The sequence below is a fragment of the Schistocerca gregaria genome, chromosome 7 (genome assembly GCF_023897955.1).
Source record: "Schistocerca gregaria isolate iqSchGreg1 chromosome 7, iqSchGreg1.2, whole genome shotgun sequence".
In the NCBI taxonomy this organism is placed as follows: domain Eukaryota; kingdom Metazoa; phylum Arthropoda; class Insecta; order Orthoptera; family Acrididae; genus Schistocerca; species Schistocerca gregaria.
In genome coordinates this window covers 218,944,105-218,963,224 of record NC_064926.1, presented here as the reverse complement: position 1 = coordinate 218,963,224, position 19,120 = coordinate 218,944,105, and the positions used below count along the sequence as shown (strand labels likewise).

The following is a 19,120-nucleotide window of genomic DNA, read 5'->3' as shown; positions in this document are numbered from 1 at the left end:
CAGATCTGTACTATCATGGATAACCATTGTTGGCGAATATGGCGGCGACCTGTGGAAAGTTCACTTTCTTCCTGTGTTGTTAACCCCTACGTTGGTGAGGGGAGCCATCGAGCATGACTTCATCTCATGGCTATTAGCGACTGAGGGAACTCTGGCTAGCCGGCCACGGTGGCATATCGGTTCTAGGCGCTGCAATCTGGAACCGCGCGACTGTTACGGTCGCAGGTTCGAATCCTGCCTCGGGCATGGATGTGTGTGATGTTCTTAGGTTAGTTAGGTTTAGGTAGTTCTAAGTTCTAAGGGACTGATAACCTCAGATGTTAAGTCCCATAGTGCTCAGAGCCATTTGAACAATTTGAACTCTGGCTGCGCAACGGTACCTCAGGAAGAATCTGCGACTTCATGTGCTACCTCTGATGTAATAGTACCGTGGTGTCATTTTTCAACAGAACAAGGCTCGTCCACATATGATCTCTGTGTGCAATGTAGAGGTACTCCCACGGTCAAGAAGATCGCCAGACCTGTACCCGATAAACATGTGTGGGGCCAGCTCAGACGTCAGCTCCTTCCCAGTAACACTAGCGAAGGCGTCCATACTATAGTATGTAGGGGGGGGGGGGTGAGGAGGCTCGTCCTGTTGGTATAGAGTATTTTTAATATTTTGGAAGACGAATGGTGACTTGTAATTTCCATGAAGAGTTCCATTTCTGACCTTTTTAAAAATCTGCGTAATACTGCGGGACCCCATTGTCTCCATGTAGGGACGTCCTTGCCATTAGCCAGAATATGAAGCATCTGTTACAACGGTTGTTGGCCACCTTGCCTCAAGAGCTTCACTTATTTGGTCACTCAGTTTAGTTGCTTAGTGATGTCTTCACAAGGTCACAAGGTGAACAGCTCGTCATTTTTTTTTCTTCTAGGCACAAATGCAACAAGAGAGTGATATTGAAGCCTGCATATTATTTTTAGGCATGTTTACGATAATTTTCACATTTGACCTAATGGCAGTGAGAATTTACACCGCTTTCTAGAACATCTGAATTAAATGCAGAAGAATTTTTCCTTTACAGTGATAGTCTCCTTGCTGATGTGTCAGTCAGGAGGGAGTTCGATGGTACATTTGGACTTGCCCAGTTTATAGGAATACAAATCACATTAATTTTGTAAATAGACATTAGATAATCAGCTTACAACTGTACCTCGCATCACAGTGCCCACATCATCTCAGACACTGAAAGTTTTTTTGTGGTAAGTTCCTAAGAGTCCAAAATGTTTAGGTCATCGGTCCCTAGGTTTACACACTACTTAATCTAACTTAAACTAAGTAACGCTAAGGACAACACACACACCCATGCCTGAGGAAGGACTCAAACCTCCGACAGGAGACGCCGCGCGAACCGTGGCAAGGCGTTATGGACCGAGCGGCTATAAGAGCTCTGCCTCTGGATGTTTCTCTGCTGAGTTAGCCAACCTCGAAGTCACCTTTCGCCAGAATATCTACAGTAAAAGCGAGATCAGATGCATATCGCTGTCATGTACTGACGACGTAATGACTTGTTCGTCGTTACAATTAAGGCTGGCCGGCATGTGTGGCCGAACGGTTCTAGGCGCCTCAGTCTGGAACCGCGCGACCGCTACTGTCGCAGGTTAGAATCCTGCCTCGGACATGGATTTGTGTGATGTCCTTAGGTTAGTTAGCTTTAAGTAGTTCTAAGTTCTAGGGTACTGATGACCTCAGATGTAAGTCCCAAGTGCTCAGAGCCATTTTAACCAATTAAGGCTGTGGGGAGCTTTCAAGGGTACTCCAAAATAGAAAATCACAGACACAATGCAGAGAGCAGAGAAAAATGGTACAGTTTGGGTTATTAGTGCTGAGTAGTAACACTAGACCCCTCCAAACTGCAGACACTCTCAGCAGCTGTCCCAGAGGAGAAGTTTCACTTCAGAGAATTAACTGGTTGCTCCATCCACAGAGTATACGCTGTTGTAAGGTGTCGCAATAGAATATGGCGATGAAGAGGCACGTCTTAGCAGGGGTATCAAGCTTGATAATTGCTCCTGAGAACTGCAACGTCAGTGGGTTTACATAGAACAGAGTTCTACAACTGCATTCCCCACCCATAAAACGGCTCTGGGTGGGGCCAAGTAACGTAAAACACTGTTATTGCTGGCCATAATGGGAGTGGTAGTGGCTGTTGCCATCGGAGTAGGAGTTTGTTAATGCAAAGTCCAAAAGCATCCCTACCAAGTAGGAGAAGGGAAGGAATCTAAATGTGCTTGGACAGAAGTGCCCTGTAAGTTCAGAGCGGCTCGTTAAATTAGTCTAAGCTTTTTAAGTATTCGTGGGTCAGTGGATCGACTATAGGAAGAGAGAAACAGTGCGCCGTCACAATTCTTTCAAAACCCATGGCTTTGTATTCAGTGGGAGTTCTCAGCCAGATTGTTGGAGTGCCAGCACTTTTAATCTCCAACGTGTCAATTTTTCTCACTTGGAGCGCTGCTGTCAAGTTTGTACTTAACATGCTCTTAGTGTTCGCGATTTCTGTTAGCACTCACCCCCTTGTCTCCATGCACTGACTTCTGTTGTGCAACCAATTACTTCCCCTGCCTTTTCTAATATTTAGAACTGACTTCAGTGTAGTAGTCTGATCGTTAGTAAACAGTGTTAATCAAACCACTGAATTCCACAAGTTTTCTGCTGCGAGCATCCTGTCAAGTGCAAAATCCGCACCCTCATATGTGCCCTGTAACAGTGTTTGGCCCTGATCCGAGTTATCAGTCTGCCTTTAGTGGGAATTTGCCTTTCTGCATTTGCTCTTCACCGCTGGGAACTTGTGTTCTATCTGTGCTACGTAAGGACACGACGCTACGCTCTCAACCAAACGTGGATCGTGTAAGTAATGAAAATAGTGAGATGTCACATAACTCTAAAGCCTTTTTCTCTTACGCAGGAAGCATTTCCAATAGTATTGGCCGTAATCTGCGGAAATACGATGAGGAGTGTGTTTTTAGACCACCATCTAAGATTAAAGCCCTTTATACTCTGTAAAATATGATTCTGGTTCGCATAAGGCAGGAGTCCACCATATACCACCTCATACCTAAGTTGTGTGAGACCATCAAGGCCGTGGAGAGCTGGTGTATAACGCATAAGCGTCACCCATACTTGCAACAACCGAACAAATCTGCTATCCTGGGGTGTTGCCTCGGTACCCGCCATCCTACGGCATGTGTCAACACAGCGTTTCTGGGGTGCACTTCCGCTATTTGGATAGTATTATTAAGAAAAAAAGTGATATTAAATTAGCAAGTAACCTTATAAAAAGAGATTGAACTTTTTTGCTTAGTTCTGTTTGGAAACTTGCTCTCTCTCTCTCTCTCTCTCTCTCTCTCTCTCTCTCTCTCTCTCTCTCTTTCTGATCAAACAACATAGTGACCCAATTAATGCTACTTTCACCTCCGTTGCTAGTTAATATACACTTTGATAACTTCTGACAGTGGTCATATCTGGTTGTGTGGTAGCACTAGTTGTTTATGGTGTGTTTGTTGTATTTGTGCATATCGCATGTTGTGGTTCTGGTAGGCATGCTGCTGCCTACCGAAGGTATAAATTTCCTTGCACACTGTTGTCTCACTGCATTTGTGTTCACCTGTAGAAATACTGACGGTTTTGGAAGACGTCACTTGGCTGTATTCCCGTAAATAGTATGAGCATTTCATACGCCGGACGAAACTCCAGTTTCATCCGACAATAGACACTCAAACAACATTGCCGTAATAATACTCCTTATAACGAGGTATAGTCATAAGGTTTTAATTACCACTTCGATAAGATAAAGTTTTGTTTGCTTCAAAGTACAGGTTTTGCAGTCCAGGTACTCATTGGAATCCACTTGCTGTAGCATTCCGTTAGATGAGCTAAGGAAATTGCCACCAAGTGAATATTGGAAACCTGGTTGATGGAGACATAAAAACCCGAAAGGCGTAGAGTCGACAAACTTTCCAGAATGAGATTTTCACTCTGCAGCGGAGTGTGCCCTGCTATGAAACTTCCTGACAGATTAAAAACTGTAAAGTTTGGAAGGTAGGAGACGAGGTACGGGCAGAAGTAAAGCTGTGAGGACGGGGCGTGAGTCGTGCTTGGGTAGCTCAGTTGGTAGAGCACTTGCCCGCGAAAGGGAAAGGTCCCGTATTTGAGTCTCGGTCCGGCACACAGTTTTAATCTGCCAGGAAGTTCCATATCAGCGCACACTCCGCTGAAGAGTGAAAATCTCTTTCTGGAAACATCCCCCAGGCTGTGGCTAAGCCATGTCTCCGCAATATCCTTTCTTTCAGTGATACTAGTTCTGCAAGGTTCGCAGGAGAGCTTCTGTAAAGTTTGGAAGGTAGGAGACGAGGTACTGACAGAAGTAAAGCTGTGAGGACGGGGCGTGAGTCATGCTTGGATGGCTCAGTTGGTAGAGCACTTGCCCGCGAAAGGCAAAGGCCCCGAGTTCGAGTCTCGGTCCGGCACACAGTTTTAATCGACAAAACTTTATTCATAGTTAACTGAGTTCCAGGCGTTGCTTGGGCATTTATTTATTACAATCTTCTACTAGTCCATCTTCTCCTTCCCCCTCTCTCTATCCACATCGTCGTCCCCCATCTCCTTCCATCTACTCCCCTTCTCTTTCTTCGTCCATGCCCTCCACCTCCCACTATCCCCCCCCCCCCCCTCCAAACACTCACCACGACCCACACTCTCTGGCCATCTCCTCCTGCACCTCTCTTTGTCCATCTCCTCCCCTTTCCTTTCCTTGCCCAACTGTTCCTCTCCTATCTCTCTGTCCATCCTCTCCTGTTCCCTTACTTTGTCCATCTCTTTCTCTTCCGTCACTCTGTCCGTGTTCTCCTCTTCACTTTCTGTCTATTTCTCCCTTGCCCGTCCTTTGCCCATATCCTCATCCCACTATGTGTTTCCATATTCTTCTTCCCCCTCTCTATCCGTTCATCTTCTCCTGTCTACTTCTCTCTTCATGTTATCACACCAATCTCAATAGGAGTTTGCTGGCGCTTGCTCCTACGATATTCATTTCAAGACGGTTGGTGTTGTGTGCACCAAGTTCGGTTTAAATCATTCTGGAAGCTTAGGAGGAGCTTTTTATGCTTGCATTTGCCCGCATATGCAATATCACGTATATATTTCATATATCAAAATCTTCAACATGGCTGCTAAACAGCAACTGTGTAAATATGAACAGCCAACCAGTTGCAAAGAAAGGTTTAGGAGCCCTTGACGTAGGTTTCAATATTAGTAAAAATATCTTCTTCAGCCTTCCCCCATGAACCATGGACCTTGCCGTTGGTGGGGAGGCTTGCGTGCCTCAGCGATACAGATAGCCGTACCGTAGATGCAACCACAACGGAGAGGTATCTGTTGAGAGGCCAGACAAACATGTGGTTCCTGAAGAGGGGCAGCAGCCTTTTCAGTAGTTGCAGGGGCAACAGTCTGGATGATTGACTGATGTGGCCTTGTAATAATAACCAAAACTGCCTTGCTGTGCTGGTGCTGCGAACGGCTGAAAGCAAGGAGAAACTACGGCCGTAATTTTTCCCGAGGGCATGCAGCTTTACTGTATGATTAAATGATGATGGCGTCCTCTTGGATAAAATATTCCGGAGGTAAAATAGTCCCCCATTCGGATCTCCGGGCGGGGACTACTCAAGAGGATGTCGTTATCAGGAGAAAGAAAACTGGAGTTTTACGGATCGGAGCGTGGAATGTCAGATCCCTTAATCGGGCAGGTAGGTTAGAAAATTTAAACAGGGAAATGGATAAATTAAAGTTATATATAGTGGGAATTAGTGGAGTTCGGTGGCAGGAGGAACAAGACGTCTGATCAGGTGACTACAGGGTTATAAACACAAAATCAAATAGGGGTAATGCAGGAGTAGGTTTAATAATGAATAGGAAAATAGGAATGCGGGTAAGCTACTACAAATAGCATAGTGAACGCATTATTGTGGCCAAGATAGATACGAAGTCCACACCTACTACAAGTTTATATGCCAACTAGCTCTGCAGATGATGAAGAAATTGAAGACATGTATGATCAAATAAAAGAAATTATTCAGATAGTGAAGGGGATGAAAATTTAATAGTCATGGGTGACTGGAATTCGAGAGTAGGAAAAGGGAGAGAAGGAAACGTAGTAAGTGAATAGGTGAATATAGACTGGGGCAAAGAAATGAAAGAGGAAGCCGCCTGGTAGAATTTTGCACAGAGCACAACTTAATAATAGCTAACACTTGGTTCAAGAATCATAAAGGAAGGCTGTATACATGGAAGAAGCCTGGAGATACTAAAAGGTATCAGATAGATTATACAATGGTAAGACAGAGATTTAGGAACCAGGTTTTAAATTGTAAGACATTTCCAGGTGCATATGTGGACTCTAACCACAATCTATTGGTTATGACCTGTAGATTAAAACTGAAGAAACTGCAAAAAGGTGGAATTTTAAGGCGATGGGACATGGATAAACTAAAAGAACCAGAGGTTGTACAGAGTTTCAGGGAGAGCATAAGGGAGCAATTGACAGGAATGGGGGAAATAAATACAGTAGAAGAAGAATGGGTAGCTTTGAGGAATGAAGTAGTGAAGGCAGCAGAGCATCAAGTAGGTGAAAAGACAAGGGCTAGTAGAAATCCTTGGGTAACAGAAGAAATATTGAATTTAATTGATGAAAGGAGAAAATATAAAAATGCAGTAAATGAAGCAGGCAAAAAGAAATACAGACGTCTCAAAAATGAGATCGGCAGGAAGTGCAAAATGGCTAATCAGGGATGGCTAGAGGACAGCTGTAATGATGTAGAGGCTTATCTCACTAGGGGTAAGATAGATACTGCCTACAGGAAAATTAAAGAGAATTTTGGAGATAAAAGAACCACTTGTATGAAGATCAAGAGCTCAGATGGAAACCCAGTTCTAAGCAAAGAAGAGAAAGCAGAAAGGTGGAAGGAGTATATAGAGGGTCTATACAAGGGTGATGTACTTGAGGACAATATTATTGAATTGGAAGAGGATGTAGATGAAGATGAAATGGGAGACACGATACTGCGTGTAAAGTTTGACAGAGCACTGAAAGACCTGAGTCGAAACAAGGCCCCAGGAGTAGACAACATTCCATTAGAACTACTGACGGCTTTGGGAGAGCCAGTCCTGACAAGACTCTACCATCTGGTGAGCAAGATGTATGAGACAGGCGAAATACCCTCAGAATTCAAGACGAATATAATAATTCCAATCCCAAAGAAAGCAGGTGTTGACAGATGTGAAAATTACCGAACAATCAGTTTAATAAGTCACAGCTGCAAAATAATAACGCGTATTCTTTACAGACGAATGGAAAAACTAGTAGAAGCCGACCTCGGGGAAGATCAGTTTGGATTCCGTAGAAATGTTAGAACACGTGAGGCAATACTGACCCTACGACTTATATTAGAAGCTAGATTAAGGAAGGGAAAACCTACGTTTCTAGCATTTGTAGACTTAGAGAAAGCTTTTGACAATGTTGACTGGAATACTCCTTTCAAATTCTGAAGGTGGCAGGGGTAAAATACAGGGAGCGAAAGGCTGTTTACAATTTGTACAGAAACCAGATGGCAGTTATAAGAGTCGAGGGACATGGAAGGGAATCAGTGGTTGGGAAGGGAGTGAGACAGGGTTGTAGTCTCTCCCCGATGTTATTCAATCTGTATACTGAGCAAGCAGTAAAGGAAACAAAAGTAAAAATTCGGAGTAGGTATTAAAGTCCATGGAGAAGAAATAAAAACTTTGAGGATCGCCGATGACATCGTAATTCTGTCAGAGACAGCAAAGGACTTGGAAGAGCAGTTGAACGGAATAGATAGTGTCTTGAAAGGAGGATATAAAATGAACATCAACAAAAGCAAAACGAGGATAATGGAATGTAGTCGAATTAAGTTGGGTGATGCTGAAGGAATTAGATTAGGAAATGAGACACTTAAAGTAGTAAAGGAGTTTTGCTATTTGGGAAGCAAAATAACTGATGATGGTCGAAGTAGAAAGGATATAAAATGTAGACTGGCAATGGCAAGGAAAGCGTTTCTGAAGAAGAGAAATTTGTTAACATCGAGTATAGATTTAAGTGTCAGGAAGTCATTTCTGAAAGTATTTGTATGGAGTGTAGCCATGTATGGAAGCGAAACATGGATGATAACTAGTGTGGACAAGAAGAGAATGGAAGCTTTCGAAATGTGGTGCTACAGAAGAATGTTGAAGATTAAATGGGTAGATCACATAACTAATGAGGAGGTATTGAATAGGATTGGGGAGAAGAGAAGTTTGTGGCACAACTTGACCAGAAGAAGGGATCGGTTGGTAGGACATGTTCTGAGGCATCAAGGGATCACCAATTTAGTATTGGAGGGCAGCGTGGAGGGTAAAAATCGTAGAGGGAGACCAAGAGATGAATACACTAAGCAGATTCAGAAGGATGTAGGTTGCAGTAGGTACTGGGAGATGAAGAAGCTTGCACAGGACAGAGTAGCATGGAGAGCTGCATCAAACCAGTCTCATGAGTGAAGACCACAACAACAACATCTTCTTCAGAAGTAGGGAGCCCCTTACATCACATGATGATACAGTAGATTAGATGAAGCCGAGTGAGTCTTCTCATATAGAAAACTGACAAAACAAGAATTAGCTCAAGACATGGCTTTAGACAGCAGCCAGATGACATATATCGTACTTCAGAGTGAATGCTGACTAGTAAATTCCCAGAGGTAGAGGCTCTTGTAACGCCATTACAATTTTTTGTTGACAACAGCCTCTACCAGTGGGCATTTACATGCAAGCATTCATTCTGAAGTATGATATATGTAATCTGGCTGCTGTCTAGAGCAATGGCTTGGAATAATTCTTGTTTTGTCAATTTTGTATGTGACAAGAGCCCCTCGGCTTCATCTATTATAATGTACCGTGATGTGATGTAACAAAACCCACTGCGTCTGAAGAAGACATTTATACAAATATCGAAACCAAGATCAATGGATAATAAGCGTTTGTTTGCAACTGGTTGACAGATTTTTCAACCTGTTCATACTTCATGTATATTTATCAAATTTCAGATATTTTTTCGCCTCTAGCTAATTTCGCCATGTAGTTTCGTTTCGAGGCAGCTCAATGTTTATGACATCATATCTTCTGAACTATGTGTCGTACAAAGATACACTTTTTCAAGCACATTCAGCGATTATGTGCATAATGTCTGCAAAATCTGTTACAAATAAAGTAACGGTAAGTATATAATAAATTAAAAGGTGATGCCTTATACGGCAGTTTTATTACATGAACAGCGATAATGTAGTGAGTGATAAACTTTTTTTCTTTGTTCAATTTGTGGGGGTTGTCAGCGAGGGAAACTCTCGTAATGGGGTGAAATTATGTGTAAATCTTGTGCAAGTCTCTAAGTGCTCGAGTTCTCAAATATTGGATGAATATACTCCGGTTGTTTGTGCGTCCTGATCTACACTCAGTTTTCACTCTCACTCCCGCACTTTTAAGAAGTAGGTGATTCTCACTCCCACCGAGGTTCTTTTCTGACAGTAAGTGGTATGTGTACCAAGTTTGGTTGAAATCGATACCCTGGTTTAGGAGGAGATGTGGAACGTACGTACTTTTTTATTATGTTTATGGATGCATTTATGCATGTAACTCTGATCTTACAAAATTTGAAAATTTAAAACAAATAAAAAACGGTACAAAGTAGAAAACTAAGTTCCTGACAAATCGACAAATTTCAATATTTTAAAAATTTATCGCTGTTAATTACATACTGAGTGAAGAAGTACATATACTCGAAGTATAAACTAAGACTATACTGAGACTATACTAGTGCTTACGAATAAAATTCTTATAGTTTAACACCCACCCGGATAGTTGAGCGCCGTTTTGCGTCGTTTTCTAGGCATGGGTAGTCGATCCTGACGCCGATCGAATCGACCAGGTGAATTACCGGTGAGAACTGGTGGAGGTTTTCCGTTTCCCACTAGGCAAATACTGTGCTGGTAGCCACGTACCCCCTCAGATACACGCTACGCAAACATTTAGGACACTTTGTAATACTTGACCTTGAAATTTACTCTAGACGCATGCAGATGTGGTACGTGGATACTATCCTGGCGTGTGAATAAATTACTGATGACCATAAATATTTAATCTCTTTGAACCCATAAACATCACAGTTTAACAGATGTTTGTCGTAAGAATTGGTAATATGTTGCCAGGCATAAGAATAACTTTTCTAACTTGTTACGTCGCGTGCATTTCTTCCTTTACCTCAAAGGTGGGAGTGTATATTTTGTCCTTTGCTGTTGCAGGAAATAACCAATAACGGCGCAGGAGGAAAAGCTAGAAAGAATATGTACCAGTTATCTTTGCAATAAGAGAACATATTTCCGCCGGACTGGCTCAACTTCCCGTTTTGTATTTCACATTTGTTGGGCGTGTTTTTCATCGTAAACGGTGGATTTAATGGCAAGAATGGAAACCAAGTGGTTATAAGGAAAACAGCTTCCAATGTATAACACAGTTATCGAGTACACGGGTTTTGTGATGCATACAGATGTTATATAAGACTAGTGGCATCGCATAATACAAATGGAGACCATTGTCCAATAAATGAAAGACTTATGAGCAATCAGTGGTCATTAATTACATCTGTGTTAGCTTTTATTACGGTATGCTATTCACACAAATCTGTTGTTCAGGGGAAAACTATATTCATTGTAACGTGATTTGCAATAATTTAATTTGGATCAGAACGTCAGGACACAACACTACACACGTTTCCAGCCAGTATGTTATTATGTCCACTCATTTTAGTTATGATTGAGATTACTACGAAGTAGTATGAGTCGATGGAAGAAGAATACATAAACAAAGGCCGACAGACACGAATAATATTCATGGTAAACAGGATCTTATTAGCATTTTGGCGTTTAATGCTCTACGTTGCTGAGATCACCAAGAAACAAAACGTATTCATTATAACTTCAACTACAGAGTGGCTTCGAAGACCGCGATATCTATACTACAAAATCACTCTCCTGGTTCCTGACATAGGTAGCCTAGTTGACGGCTTTCTGGGGCTCTAAAATTTTATTTTAAATATTTCTCAGAATCTTAAACAAAATTAATAATTTAAAATACTGTCATAATATTTTCATTAAGAAATATAATCTTATGTTAGAAGTTTCACACAGTAAGACAAGTATAATTCAGGAACTGTTTGATAACGCATCGGCATTATTTCACTAAATGCCGCTCTTAGCATCTGCGGGTGCCCAGTACGGCTGAAACGGTTCTTTCATAAAACAGTGTCTCTATCCAAAGAAAACAAAAATTTTAGAAACTGTGCTTTTATTTTGAGGCAACGTATCTGGGGGCATGCAAATACCCGTACTATATTCATACAGTATCGGAGAATCAGAGAAGTTAGCGATTCCCAGTATAATGTCCGTAGATAGTTTTTAGCCCTTGCAAAATTCTTTCTCGCTGAAACTCCGCACAAAACGATAAAGAAAAACAAGTTTGTTGCTTAATACATATACACTGCCCATGTAGTCAGACTTCGACATCAAGCATGACGCATTAATGTATTATACACTACTGGCCATTAAAATGGCTACACAAGAAGAAATGCAGATGATACACGGGTATTCATTCGACAAATATATTATACTAGAATTGACATGTGATTACATTTTCACCCGTACAGGACGTGCAACATTCGGTCGTGCATTATCCTACTGAAATTTAGGGTTTTGCAGAGATCGAATGAAGGGTAGAGACACGGGTCGTAACACATATAAAATGTAGCATCCACTGTTCGAAGTGTCGTCAATGCGAACAAGAGGTGACCGAGACGTGTAACCAATGGCACCCCATACCATCCAGCCGGGTGATACGCCAGTATGGCGATGACGAATACTAGCTTCCAATGTGCGTTTAGCGCGATTTCGTCAAACACGGATGCGACCATCATGATGCTGTAAACAGAACCTGGATTCATCCCAAAAAATGACGTTTTACCATTCGTGCGATAAGGTTTGTCGTTGAGTACACCATCGCAGTCGCCTCTGTCTGTGATGCAGCGTCAGGGGTAACCGCAGCCATGGTCTCCGAGCTGATAGTCCATGCTGCTGCAAACGTCGTCGAAGTGTTCGTGCAGATGGTTGTTATCTTGCAAACGTCCCCATCTGTTGACTCAGGGATCGAGACGTGGCTCACGATCCGTTACAGCCATGCGTATACGATGCTTGTCATCTCGACTACTAGTGATATGAGGCCGTTGGGATCCAGCACGGCGTTCCTTATTACCCTCCTGAACCCACCGATTCCATATTCTGCTAGCAGTCATTGGGTCTCGACCAACGCGAGCAGCAATGTCGCGATACGATAAACAGCAATCGCGATAGGCTACAATCCGACCTTTAGCGAAGTCCTCCTTACACGAGGCATCACAACAACGTTGCACCAGGCAAAGCCGATCAATTTCTGTTTGTGTATGAGAAATCGGTTGGAAACTTTCCTCATGTCCACACGTTTTATGTGTCGTGACCGGCGCCAACCTTGTGAAAATTCTCTGAAAAGCTAATCATTTGAATATCACAGCATCTCCTTCCCTTCGGTTAAATTTCGTGTCTGTAGCACATCATCTTGGTGGTGTAGTTTTAATGGCCAGTAGTGTAACTTTACCACCAACTCTATTCGCAACACTGTTTGCAGGAAGTACCCAAATATACCACTGATGTACCTGCAAAATTATGCCGTTGTACGATAGATAGGATATATGACGTCATAAACATTTAGATTCATGGAAAACTAGTTTCTCCTTAAAATAGAGCCCAAATTATCCATATTATATTCGTCCACTGTTTCATATTGAAAGCACTGTGGGACTTCCAACGAGCTCTGAGCGTAATTTCTCGATTACATGCTTTAAGTCGAATATTTAACACATTAATTCACTTGCAAAGTAATCACACGTTTGACGTTGTTTTGAACATGGGAGTTCGATCCTTTAAATTATTAATGTTTTATGACCTACATTGTCATCTGTGATATAATGTGTAGTCACTCACCGTACAACGATATTTTTGTAGAAAATAGGAGAAAGTGAATGTGTCACATCAGAGTTGTGCGCAAGACACAGTTAAAACAAGGCAGCATTGATCAGAAAACAAGAAGAACGTGTGCAGTACAGGTATCTACGGTTCATTTTTATTGGATAAAACTGCTCCAAAATGGCTTGCTGGCAGGGCGTAGCTTGTAGTGCATTATATTGCTCGACAGGGAGGTGGGTAAGTGTCGTATTAAAAACAATAATTAGGCAGGAGGCTAAGTAGATAGGTGTCACATTGCAAATCTAAAATTCTAGGTTTCTCCCATCGGTTGGCTCAGAACTCTTTCCTGTCACATATTGCTTCGTTTACTTCCGGAAATATTGTGCCACGTTGAAATGTAGATCCCCCCAACCCCTGATCCTATAAATGACTGTGTAAGTCATTTAAAAGGACCATGCCTAGTAAAGCAGTTTTACATCCAACCAGTGAGTTAATGACTAATTTTCTTTTCTTTTTTTCTTGACGGGTGGTCAGGTCCCATTCCTTAGATTTTTTTTTCCTTCACCATTCCCAACAGAGATCTATACCTACAAACGTATCATGTATCTGTTCCCCACCCACTACTGTCTGTTTTTACTCAAATGTCTTACAGATGGTTGTCCTCGACGAGATCCAGGCAGCAACAACCTCTTGTTCTTGCAGTCATAAGCCTATCGCTTAATCATTGTGATTGTGGTCAAACTGGCCGGCCGCGGTGGTCTCGCGGTTCTAGGCGCGCAGTCCGGAACCGCGCGACTGCTGCGGTCGCAGGTTCGAATCCTGCCTCGGGCATGGATGTGTGTGATGTCCTTAGGTTAGTTAGGTTTAAGTAGTTCTACGTTCTAGGGGACTGATGACCACAGATGTTAAGACCCATAGTGCTCAGAACCATTTGAACCATTTTTGTGGTCAAACTGCTAATATAAATAAGGTCAGATGGGGAGATTACAAAGTGAAGCATATAAGTCGTTGACAGTTTCATATAAACAGTTATACTGAATGAATCTCGCAATTATATGTACAAGAAGCTCCTTTAATAACTGATATGGTAACACTGAAGTGAACAGAGACGCGTACCACGTGGTAAAGAGGAGAAAATGCACTGGTGTGCAAAATTTTAAGGACTAAAGAAACTTTGACACAATTTGTCACTGCCAAGTAACATATCCCGCTGAAAGTTGGACCATAGACTGAAAGAACTGTTACATTGTAGTACAGAAGGTAATTGTAGAAAATACGCAGTAACAGATCTGAAACTGTTACTCAAAGTCAATAATTGCACTGAAGTCACTGTAACTGATGTTGACCTCTTGGAGATTATAAAAGGCGTAACTTTATTGGTAAAAGTGTGTGTGATCACCACGGACGGCAGTGCATGCTGGGAAACGCGATCCCGTGATGGTCGTAAGGCCGGTAAGAAATTCTTATGTTAGGTAGGTCCATTCCTCCACCACCTCAGTTGGCAACTGTTGGGTGATGGTTGTCACATGTTGATGTGCTGCAATATGTCCCCCCAACACATCACATACATGCTATATGCTGTGTAAGGCAGGCAAACGCGCGGCCACTGTCGTTCCAAGAGCTGATCCACCTACGCAGTTCGATGCGGCCGCGCATTCTCATCCATGAAAATTGAGTTCAGGACTAAATGCACGACTGAAAAGACGGACAAGGCAAGAAAAAAATATCCGAAAATTGTTCACCGGTTACGGTGTACTGTTCAAAGATTTGGAGGTCAGTACTCCCATGCAGCATTATGCCTTCGCACACCGTAACATTGACAACAGCAAATGGTTATGTTCGACAGTGCTGGCCGTCCCTCATGTGGCGAGACGTGGGAGCACCTAATGAACCTTTGAACGTTATCGTTAGGTATCTGAAATATGGAACTCGCTCAATCTGACCAGTTTATCGATGCCAGTGATTTTAAAACAGAAACTAAGCTATCTGGAAGGAAATTTGTGAGGCAACTTGTTTGGCGACCATATCCTCGCACACTTCAGATGTCACTTCCCGTTCTCATTAACACACGTTTTTAAATTTTAGTACATTATACATCCAAGTTCTAGAGTCTTTGATTTCATTATTTCCTTATAAAGTTACAGTCGAAAAACAAATTGTTCATAAAATTATTGTGCTCGTCAGTCTATCAAATGAGAAACGCATGCCTTGCTGCTGTTACACTTTGCGTAGTACCTATATGATGAAAACGTGACAGAAAAGTGAAAACACAACACGAAAGGGAAACCAAGGTTTCTGAGATTCACAGTCTAGTGAAATGGGAAAGTGGCGACGGTCGTAGAGGGACACAAGAGAGAATGGTGATTTAAACTTCGTGTTGCAAAAAGGCACGAGTGTCACAAGTGAATAGTAATCAAAATATTGTGTACATTTCAGTGTTCGGCAAAGCGTACCACGTCAGTGACAAAGGTGATGGATTCGTGTCGAGAATTAAAAATAATTGGCAACTAAAAAATAAATACTGTTGTGGGTTTCTTATTTAACAACAGTCAAGAAGACAGTGTAACACTACATATATGCTATCCAGTAGTATTGTATTTAGTTGGCTTTTGGCTCCAGAAAAGAGCTAACTATTTAATATGAATAACATTCTAAATTGTTTTCCGTGCATAACTTCTTAATATAATGAAACCAGTCATATTATGGACTATCTCAGCGTATTCTTTGATATTTTCAATATGTTTCATTGCAGTGGTCTCGTCATTTCCTAAAATGGACATGAATACAAAGGTGCAGTATACAGCTCTGATACCGCCTTTCTGTCCTCCTGGTTCTATGGGTTTCAGTAGCTCTAAATTAGTGATTATTTTCCCAAATCTCTGGTGACGTCCCCACAGTGAGTCAAACGAGAAGTGGAGACAGACAGTCACTCTGACGGACACCGGTTTTGATTCAGGAGGAGTCAATGATAATTGTGAACGCTGTGGATTCATATAAAAGATGACAAAACTGCCTTTACTTTCCGAACAAGCTCCTACCTGTCTATTAGTAGTTGCAATGTTCATCACTTGCCACTAGGCATTGAGCAGTGATAGGAACAACGGAATGGAAACAATTGATTCAGTCGGTTGTAGATTTACACATGGGTTGGACCATTCATTCAGTACTTTGAGTGAAATCAGTTTGTGGGAAGTTCCGAATCAAAACAATCGACTCAGTCAGTTACAGTTTTACATGATAACTGAATTAAATTCATTCTTTCTTTTCAAGTTAAAGCAGTCTCCAGTTTTTCTGTCGGTTGAATCATATACTATCTGATTAACTGAAGCCACTCTTCATTGTTTTATCCGATTGAGCTATCCATTCAGTTTTATGAGTGAAATCAGTCTCCAGTACTTTCATTGCTTGAAATTAAGAAGTGGTAAACTACCACGGTACACATATACCCGGAAGGTAACCCTCTATCCAGGGTTATGTGAAGACATCTCCAGGGATAAGCCACAATTAAAATAAGCATTATACATATTTACATCTACATTTACATTTATACTCCGCAAACCACCCAACGGTGTGTGGCGGAAGGCACTTTACGTGCTACTGTCATTACCTCCCTTTCCTGTTCCAGTCGCGTATGGTTCGCGGAAAGAACGATACTGTCTGAAAGCCTCCGTGCGCCCTCTAATCTCTCTAATTTTACATTCGTAAATTTATTTAATGATCTACTGAATGGACTAATTCTTTTCAGTAATTAAAACCAGTTAATATATGGCTGTGGATTAAGTTGTTAGAGATGCTATTAACACAAAATTAATGAAGTTGGTGTATCACTTTAGTTCAAAGTAGAACGTTCAAAGTAGTTCGTTAGAGGTACGCAAAGAAAAAAGGAACATTTACAAATTTTAACGACTGTTTACATGCTGTTTTACTGAAAAGGTGTGATTATGTCCATTAACTAAAAACAGTTTTAATCGAACTCTTCACCACTTATTCAGCAATTTATTTGTGTGAAAGACAAATATATTCATCAGAAATTGACGTTACCAACTACGTACGTATGTTCAAATCATACTCATGCAAGCAAAGCTGTTTACAATTTACACTCTTCAAAAGGTAGCTGATATAGTATTTCACGGGCGTAAAGAAGTAATTTTCACATTCAAACATTGGCAGTTCAGTTTTACAGTAAAGCCTGCCACTAACCATCACTTTAAACAGTCTACTTCCACGTTTGCACTCATCTGGACCTTCGGAACGACCATTTGTTTCGTAAGAGCCGTGGCGTATTCATCTCTGAGCGGAAACTTTAGATCCTATTAATATCGTTCAATTATTATTGTTGACTCTGTTATCGCCTTTCGTCTCTGTCACATCGTTCCAGAATTTAATTAGTACTGAGTGCCAACAACTATTTTTCAGTTCACTTTTCCGTCCATGTTTATATGTAAGCATTTACTTAATAGTAGACCTTGTATCTGGATCAGAAAGTCGAAACTGTCAGTGGCGTGGGAATGTAAGGAATCATATAACTACATAAAAACTAACCTTCATAATAAATTCTGTGCGATATACAGTATCTACAAGGATGATTCACGTAATGAAACTATATTAATTAAATAAATTCGAAGCAAATTAACGAGTGATCACAAACATTTATGAGGAAAAAAATGCTTTAGACAAGTGACAGTGTAAGATTAAAAAGCCACATTAAGACACCGAGTAATGTTTCTGAGATGCTACCTGTTCACATCGCCTAAACATTTACCGAAAGACAGGTATCGGTGATGGGCGCAAAACTACTGAGAAGTGAGAGAAAATGTTTCAGGATATTTCATTAAAAGGTAATTATTAATGTATTTTAACACAAATTTACAATGTATCGCCAGTTTTTAAAATAATCAAAATTCCCTATTTGAAGCCAGAAGTACGAAAAACTTTGTATTTAAATAATAAATATAAACATTATTTAAAATACTTTATTTTTTAAAATACTTTATTTTCTCATTCGCTCTCCTTGAAATAAGATACGATACTTTAATAAAATAGGCAACCGTAGTCATGGTTTGCGCCTAAACGAAAAAGCTTTTGAAGTATGTAAATGAAATCACTCAAACCCGGAGACTGAGTGAAAACATTTATGTTCGTAAGTTAAACCACTCAGAGATGAAAGGCGAGTGAAAAAATATTCATGTGACTAACGTAGTCGCGGAGACTAGATCCGTTCGTTCGTTTCATTCGACTGACGAAACAGACTGAACTAAGAAACAAACTACTGAACCGTCCACTGTTAAAACCGCTCATTGCTAGCGTTAGACCCGTGCAATTACTGCGACAGGGAGTAGCACCTACGCCGGTGACCCTGCCCGGGCTGTAATCTGGTTCAGGTCGCTCGCAATGTGACGTCAGCCGGTGCCCGCCTCCGGCTGCGGCACTCAGTTGCGGTATGCAGGTTAACACCGGCGAGGCCTGGCGTGAGAATCCGAAGCCACGAACGCCGATGCGCCTGGCGGAGCCGCAACCGCGCAGTGCACGTGTGGAGTGCTCGCAGAGCAATGAGGCGGGCGCCAGTAGCCGTGGCTGCCGTAATTATCCCTAGATCTGCCAGGCTCTCTGTGAGCGATCGGCCGTGGAAATGGACCTCAGTGCCAGCACCGCCACCCAACCGAATCGGCATATCGGTCAGTCGTTCTGATTGCCTCACCGTCATTACACACACATCCATAACGCCAGCGATCTCCTAGATCCACGAAACGTGAAAGAGCTGTTCCGGGGATATTAACTAAACAGCAAGTCGGAGTTCCCAAATGATCCACTAATTGTGGTTACCTGCTGCACTGTCGTGATTCGAGATCTATCGGAGTAGACTGATGTACAACTAACGCGAAACTAATAAATATCAAGAAATTAAAAAATTAGTTGTATGCCCACCTCCTATCGTCACTAGCTACAATTGTTGAACACACTTTATTACTGCAAGAAAGTCAACGTGACC

The 19,120-nt window shown here is 41.7% G+C and overlaps 1 protein-coding gene and 1 non-coding gene across 3 annotated transcripts in view; both read left to right on the top strand.

Moving 5' to 3' along the window:
- The window catches only part of LOC126281503 (synaptotagmin-10-like), an 865,953-nt gene that overhangs the window by 104,632 nt on the left and 742,201 nt on the right, over window positions 1–19,120 (top strand). The window lies entirely within an intron of this gene.
- On the top strand, window positions 4,439–4,513 carry Trnas-cga (transfer RNA serine (anticodon CGA)). The gene has a single exon. It is a non-coding gene; the product is annotated as a tRNA-Ser (tRNA).